This window comes from Gossypium arboreum, chromosome 6, assembly GCF_025698485.1.
Source record: "Gossypium arboreum isolate Shixiya-1 chromosome 6, ASM2569848v2, whole genome shotgun sequence".
Classification (NCBI taxonomy): Eukaryota; Viridiplantae; Streptophyta; class Magnoliopsida; order Malvales; family Malvaceae; genus Gossypium; species Gossypium arboreum.
In genome coordinates this window covers 75,515,181-75,523,756 of record NC_069075.1, presented here as the reverse complement: position 1 = coordinate 75,523,756, position 8,576 = coordinate 75,515,181, and the positions used below count along the sequence as shown (strand labels likewise).

Here is an 8,576-nt window from a genome sequence, read left to right as displayed (position 1 = left end):
GCATGTACGTTTGAGGCATTTCATCACGTTTGGAGATATTACCTGTTCGTTGGCATTTATCACAAGAAGTAACATACCTGTTGGCGTCTTTAAATTGTGTGGGCTAATAAAAACCTGATTTGGGTGTTCTATGTGCGGTCCTAGTCCCACTGTAATGTCCTCCAGTCAGTCCTGAATGGCAATGTTCCCAGATTCTAATTGCTTTTGACTTCGTAACGCTTATTCTAATGACTTGATCTGTACATATACAAAAAAGAAAAGGATCTTCCTAAAAGTAGTTTTTCACATCAGTAAAGAAGCGTTTCTTTTGCTAATGTGTCAACCCTTTTGGTGCAACGTTAGCAGCTAAATAATTTGCAATATCTGCAAACCAAGGTTCCTCAGAGTCAGATGTAGCAAAGAGTTGTTCTTCAAGGAATGAGTCATTTATCCCCTATTTGCCAAGTTCCTTGAGATGTGGGTTTTCTAATCTAGATAGATGATCTGCTGCAAGATTTTCTGCTCCTTTCTTATCTTGAATTTCTAAATCGAATTCCTGAAACAATAAAATCCATCTTATTGGTCGAGGTTTTGCATCTATTTTAGTAAGGAGGTATCGAAGAGCTGAATGGTCAGTGCAAACGACAACTTTAAATAATATTACATATGGTCTAAATTTATCGAATGCAAAAACCACAGCCAACAATTCTTTTTCAGTCGTCGTATAATTTTCTTGTGCGGCTGTCAAAGTTTTGCTAGCATAATAGATTGGTTGAAAATGCTTGTCTTTTCGCTGTCCAAGAACCACACCCACTACAAAATCACTCACATCACACATTAGTTCAAAGGGTAGATTCCAATCAGGTGCAACTACAATTAGAGCATTAATTAATTTATCTTTAAGAGTATTAAATGCTTCTAAACATTCCTAACTGAAACTAAAAGGCACATCTTTTTTTAGTAAATTCGTTAAAGGCTTAGTTATTTTAGAAAAATTCTTTAATAAACCTTCTATAAAATCCAGCATGACCTAAAAAGCTTCGAATAGCCTTAACTGAACTAGGGGGACGTAATTTCTCAATAGTTTCAACTTTTGCTTTGTCAACCTCGATTCCCTTACTAGAAACTTTGTGGCCTAACACAATCCCTTCACGAACCATGAAGTGACATTTTTTCCAATTCAGTACTAGGTTCGTTTCCTCACATCTCATTAGAACTCGTTTTAAATTTTTAAGGAAAAGATGGAAAGAGTTACCGAATACCGAGAAATCATCCATAAATACCTCCATAATGTCTTCCACGAGTTCATCAAAAATGACCAACATGCATCGCTGAAAAGTAACAAGAGCATAATATAATCTAAAAGGCATTCGTCGATAAGCAAACGTACTGTATAGACATGTAAATGTTGTTTTCTCTTGGTCCTCAGGAGCTATTGGGATTTGGAAGTAACCAGAGAGTCCATCTAGGAAGCAATAATACATATGCCCAGATAATCTTTCCAACATCTGATCAATGAACGGTAAGGGAAATTGGTCTTTTCTTGTGGCATCGTTTGATTTCCTATAGTCAATGCAAACTCTCCGTCCTGTGACTGTTTGCTTTGGAATTAATTCGTTCTTCTCATTGGCCACAACAGTCATGCCTCTTTTCTTAGGAACAACCTGCACAAGGCTCACCCAAGAACTATCAGAAATAAGATAAATAATTCTAGCATCTAGAAGTTTAATTACCTAGGCTTTTACAACTTCTTTCATGTTGGGATTCAGTCGCCTTTGAGCTTGTACACAAGGTTTATATTCATCTTCCATTAAAATTTTATGTGTGTAAAAAGAAGGACTGATCCCTCTTATGTCAGAAATCTTCCAAGCTATGGCTCTTTTGTGCTCCTTCAACACTTAGAGTAACTTGTCCTTTTTGGTTGGCTGTAAATCTGAAGCAATAATCACTTGTAATATGGAATTATTTCCAAGAAACACATATTCTAAGTGATATGGCAGTTGTTTTAATTCCAATTTAGGAGGTTCTTCAATAGAGGGCTTTAATTTTAATTCATTGTTTACCTCAATACCCTCGTAGCTCTTCTGTCTCAGTGAAGGCTCATTAGGATTTAATTCAGCTTTTATCTTACCTATCGCAGAATCATCATTGTTTACCTCCTCTCCTTGGGCAAGACACAGTTTCAACGTGTCCTTATGTACGATTTCCTGTAAAGAATCTTGAGTAGCATGATCAATAGAGTCAATAAAATAACATGAATCATCCTGTTCCCTAGAAAATCTCATGGCATTATAAATTTTAAAAATAATCTCTTTGTCACCTACCCTAAGCACAAGTTTACCATCACCCACATCAACAACAGCCCTAGCAGTGGCTAAAAATGGGCGACCTAAAATTAAAGGCACCTCAACGTCCTCATCCATGTCAAGCACAAGAAAATCAACAGAGAATAAGAATTTATCTACTTTTACAAGTACATCCTTTATAATACCCCTAGGATATTTAACAAATCTCTCAGCTATTTGAATACTCATCCTAATAGGTTTTGGTTCCCCGAGGCCAAGTTTCTTGAACATTTTGTAGGGCATCAGATTAATGCTAACTCCTAAATCAGCTAGTGCCTTCTCAACATTTAAACTACCAATTAAGCAGGGAATAGTAAAACTTCTTGGATCTTTCAGTTTGGTTGGCAGTTTATTTTGGAGTATGGCTAAACACTCCTCGTTGAGTTCTACTATAGACAATTCTTCAAACTTCCTTTTATTTTTTAGAAGCTCCTTCAAAAATTTTGTGTATGTAGGCATCTGCGAGATAGCTTCAAAAAAAGGTAAGTTAATATGTAGTTGTTTAAACAGTTCAAGAAATTTATCGAATTGTGCATCCATGCGGTCTTTCTTCAACTTTGCTGGGTACGGGATTGGTGGTTTATATTCCCTCAACACCAGTTTTTCATTGTTTTCAGGTTTTACCTCATCATCTTCTTTTTTGTCAGCTTCTGGTGGCAGCTTCTTTTGAGATTCAGCTAACACCTTCTCATTCCTTAATGTAACTGCTTTCACATGCTTTTTTGGATTGGGTTTGGTGTTACTAGGTAGACTCCCCAGTGGTTTCTCTAAAATCATCTTAGCCAGCTATCCTATTTGATTCTCGAGCCCCTGAATTGATGCTTGCTGATTTTTAAGTGTAGTTTCAGTGTTCTGAAAATGAGTCTCCGCTACTGAAATAAACTTTGTCATCATCTCCTTAAGGTTCGGCTTTTTCTCTTGCTGGTAAGGTTGTTGTTGGAAGCTTGGAGGGGGTGGTGGTCTCTGATTGCCTTGGCCTTCCTATGAGAAATTTCGGTAGTTCCTTCAACCTGCATTGTAAGTGTTACTATAAGGATTATTTTGAGGCTGAGGATTATTACCCATATAATTCATTTGCTCGTTCTCCATGTTAGGGCCATAGGATGGATATTCTGAATTGCTCGTTCCACCTCCACTTGCATCGCATTGCATTACTAGATGAACCTGTGTAGAACCAAGTAAACCATCAATTTTTCTATTCAAAAGTTCTACCTGATTGGAGAGCATAGTAATCGAATCAATATTAAAAACGTCGGCTGCTTTTTTTGGCTTTGTCCTCATGACTTGCCACTGATAATTGTTCAGTGACATCACTTTTATGAACTCATAAGCTTCTTCAAGTGTCTTATTATTAATGGTTCCACCGGCAGTTGCGTCGATCATTTATCTAGTTGAGGGATTCAAACTGTTGTGGAAAGTTTAAACTTGTAGCCAAAGAGGCAACCCATGGTGAGGGCACCTTTTCAATAGATCCTTGTATCTTTCCCATGCATCATAAAATGTTTCTAAATCCATCTGCACAAAAGAAGAGATATCATTCCTTAACTTAGCTGTTTTGGCCGGCGGAAAGTATTTAAGTAAAAAAATTTCGGTCATTTGTTCCCAAGTAGTGATTGACCCTCGTGGTAACGAGTTCAACCACTGTTTAGCCTTATTCCTTAATAAAAAGGGAAACAACCGAAGGTGAATGGCATCACCAAAAACACCATTAATCTTAAAAGTGTCGCAGAATTCCAAAAAATTTGCTAAATGAGTGTTTGGATCCTCGTCATGCAAACCATCAAACTGAACAAACTGTTGTATCATTTGAATCGAGTTAGATTTCAGTTCAAAATTATTTGCAGCAACAATAGGTCTAACTATACTCGATTCAGTTCCTCTGTTAAAGTAGGTTTAGCATAATCATACATAGTACGAGGAGCGGGATTCTGATCTACTAGATTTGCAGCAACCACAGGAGGCAGCAGATTATTCTGATTTTCAGCCATTTCCTCGGTATTAGTGTGCATATTGCCCTCTCGTTCTTCTTCTATGTATTGTAGGCTTCGCCTGATTTCTCTTTGGTTTCTACGAGCTGTGCTCTCGATCTCACTATCAAAAAGCAAAGGTTCTGACGGGTTTCTTCTAGTTATAAACTATAAAAACCTGCCAGAAGTAAATAAAACAAAATTTAGTAATTAAAACAAAAACAAAAACAAAATTAAATTGCAATAAAAATAAAGAATGGCTAAAGTAATAAAAATTAAGCGTTCCTAATATTTTAGTCCCCGGCAACGGCGTCAAAAACTTGATGGTCATGAAACTAACTAAAAATTTGACTAAGGCAAGTGCACCTATCGAAAAGTAGTATAGTTGAGGTTAGATCGAAAATATCGTATCCACGAGGACTAAAAGTGCTAGTAATTACTATCTTTTTATTATCTAGCCTAAGAATTTAAAGGATGTTTTCTAAACTAAACTTAATTATCTAACTAACTAAGAATACGATAGAGATAAAAGTTGGAAAATATTCTTTGAAAAACTGATGGAGAAGACAATACCCAAGGAAGAATCCACTTAGACTTCACTTATCACTTCTGAATTAGGCGATTTATTCACTTGACTTAATCCGTAGAAATCCCTAATTTATGTTAATATCTCTCCCAAGACTAAGAACAACTAACTCTAGGTTGATTAATTGAAATCTCTTTCTAATTAAAACCCCTATTGTCACATTAACTCGATCTATGGATCCCCTTATTAGATTTGACTCTAATCCGGTAGATTTATGTCGTCCTATCTCTAGGATTGCATGTAACTCCGCTTAATTATGAATGATCTACTCTTAAACAGGGACTTTTGCTCCACTGAATAAGCACATCAAAAACATGAATTAATATCCTGAAATATTAAAGCAAGAATTAGAACTCACAATTAAGAATAAGAACAAGTATTTATCATATAATTCAAATAGTAATAAGATACGTCCTAGGTTTCATCTCCCTTAGGTATTTAGGGGGGTTCAGTTCATAATAATGGAAAACATCTCAAAATTGGGAAAACAACAAAACATAAAGAAACCTAAAGAACTTCTAAGGAAATTGAGTGGAGATCTTCAATCTTGAAGTAGATCCGGCTTCTGAGCTGATTCCGATGGTTGTCCTTGAGTATTTCCTGCCTTCTCCTCTGTGTGTCCCCTTGGATCCTCTTCTAGGGTCTTTATATAGATTTTGGAATGCCCAAAATAGCCCAAAATTAGCCTTTTCCGAATAGAATTAGACTTTGGCTCGACAGGGACACGGCCATGTGCCACGTCCGTGTGAAGGTGCTCAAGCCGTGTGCAATTCTGACTTGGTTTAATGTCGACACTGCCATGCCACACGGGCGTGTGGCCTACCCGTGTGTCACACACGAGCGTGTGGACTACCCATGTGGAAGTGTCTAGGCCATGTGGAATACTGAGATAAGCCTATTTTGTCCGTTTTGGCCCATTTCTTGCTCGTTTCACCTTCCTATGCTCACCTAAGTATAAAAAAAGAATTTAAAGGATTAAGAGCATCAAATTCTCTAAAACTTATGATAAATCATCCAAAAATATGTCAAGCATAGGATAAAAATATGTATATATTATGGTCTATCAATTGGGTTTGTGTTTTGGGCATAATTTTTATTATCTATGAGCTCGATATTGTATTTATCACTCTTATTATTTTATTATTTTAGTATTCTAAATTTTTAATAATTATTAAGTAGTTTAATTTATTTAAGAGTTTTATGTCAACAAGAAATTTTAGTTTATAACTACTTCTAATTTAGAGTAATTAGAGTTCTAGTATACTAAAGAGTTTTATTTAGATTTATTTAGCTAGCCTATATATAGGCATTTGCATTGTACACAAATCAATCAATTCATTATTATTCAACTTATCTTTTGAGTTAATAAATTCTCTTACAAGAATTTCTCTTGAGTTTCTTTTAGAAGAGTTTTAACAATCTTTCCAAATTGTGGGGATCATCTTCAAATTTTTTATTGCCAAGTTTTCTATCTTGGGGGGAAATTAAAGCCGCCTGAAGGGAGTGTTGAATTTTTTGTGTTTCCGAGGCTTAGAACTTCTACATATCACATTCTATCTTTTCCATCTATCTTCTTTATTTTCTTATTTATTGTTTCAATCTTTGATTTATTGTTTTATTTATTTATCTTAGTTATTTATTTATTTTATTTGACTTGGATTTAGTTGTGTTTCAGGTTATGCCAAAATCCAAATTTCTTTCCAAACATCTAGAGCCCTAAGTCTTAATTGGATATCCTCTTTCTTTAAAAATATCTAGTGGACTTACTAATCAAACCATTTAGCTTAGATTCTGTCTTGTTGACTCATTTATTGTACCCAATGTTATATTACTCACCAACCACTGGTGAACTAGTAATAATGGTTACTCTAAACCTCAAAGAAGCTATCCATTCTATTACCTCTTCCTTACTAAGAACACATATACCTAATTCCTCTTTTCGTCACAACTTGAAGGATTCTAAACCTTAATTTCATCTCAAACACTCTTTCTGACTTTTCTACTTTTCATAGTTGGTGGACGTTCTTACTTTCCTGTTTACCCAGGTTACCAGACGTGCATCATTCATCCAATTGTACTACTCACCATGTGATTCATACAATGATTTTCCTTTTCATGTCCTATTAGCTTCCTGGTTCACCCTCGTGGTGGACTTTATTTTTTGTCATAACCTAGCTATGGTCTTACACATTATGCCCCATGTTTGTTGTCCTGACAGATTTCCTTTGTTGCCATAGCCTAGCTATGGTCTTACACAATATACCCCATGTTTATTGTCCTAACAGACTTCCTTTGTTGTCATAGCCTAGCTATGGTTTTACACAATTTACCCTATGTTTATTGTCCTAGAGGAATTCCTTTGTTGCAATAGCGTAGCTATGGTATTGCAGAGTACACCTTATGTTATTGTCCTGGAGGACTTCCTTTGTTACCATAGCCTAGCTATGGTCTTACACATCATACCCCATGTTTATTATCCTAGCGGACTTCTAATTCTATTGAATAATTAAACATTTTTTGAGGTGTCTCCTTGTAGGACCTAATTGTGGTATCGCTTTATAGAGTTGATAAAGTCACTCTAATGAGCCAACTAATAACCATCATACTGTTGTTTTAGCAAGCCAGTCTATAACCTTATACGATGCTGCTAAACTCTCTTGTATTCCCTTAACCATCCACCCATCCATCCATTCTACCAAATATTCCTAACTTTATCAACCCTGCCAAGGTAAATTTTATCTGTACTTTGTAAAGAATATAAACCTGCTTTACACACAAAAGCAAGGTGCTTGTTACAGAATACACAATCCAATTTCTCAATCACCATAAGATTATAACTTGTCATTTAGCAATCAAAATTATACAAAGTATGCATCCACAACATGCTCAGTCAACATTTTCACACATAGCAACAAATCCAGATAACGTAGAACAGTCACAACATATTTTTATCAACCACCAAAAGGTAGAGTATAGAAACTCACCTGAACTCGTTCGTCCTCGTCAACTTAGCTTTTCCAAATGCTAGAGCCTCCATCGTCCCGACAACTAAGCACGACAACCATACATCAGTTAAATTGAAGTCATTCAAACTTATAACCCAAAACACAATTTATAGCAACTTCTTAGGAGTCCTTACCCTCCTTCTTTCTCTAATTCTTGAGCATAGAAAGTTAAAAAGCTTACCAGTTTCTAAATTTCTCTACTTCCAAACTTCAATTTTTACGACGTCTACTCTATGTAGAGCTCTCCTGAGTTCTCTTCTTCTTCGGAACAACTGAAAAAGACAGTACAGGTAAGAAGAAATTTTGCAGACAGAATTGAGGAGAATTTACTTTTGCAAGAATGTTCATTCTCATCCAAATATATATAACTCATATACAAGGTCTCCCAATCTCTTTTATCTAATCATTAGTAATTATTACGTCTCCCACTTTCAAACTAGTCAGTTCCATCTTAACCAAACCAGAATTGAACTTGAATATTCACCCAACAATCACAAAATTTTTCAAAATTCATAGTAGAGTTTGTCAACTCTCTACTTTTCTTAATTAAATCCTAAAGCTCATTTAAATTCAAGCTTTAAAGAAATATAGATGTGACATGTTTTCTATGTGCTTGAGCCTGTAGAAATACAAGTGAATGGTTAGGAGCATGTTAATAGGATTTTGTGAATAAAATGTAAATTGAGTTTGATAT

The 8,576-nt window shown here is 35.5% G+C and overlaps 1 non-coding gene across 1 annotated transcript; it reads left to right on the top strand.

Moving 5' to 3' along the window:
* The first annotated feature begins 3,765 nt into the window (after positions 1-3,765).
* On the top strand, positions 3,766-3,872 carry LOC128294597 (small nucleolar RNA R71). The gene has a single exon (XR_008284905.1). It is a non-coding gene; the product is annotated as a small nucleolar RNA R71 (small nucleolar RNA).
* Positions 3,873-8,576: the final 4,704 nt, after the last annotated feature.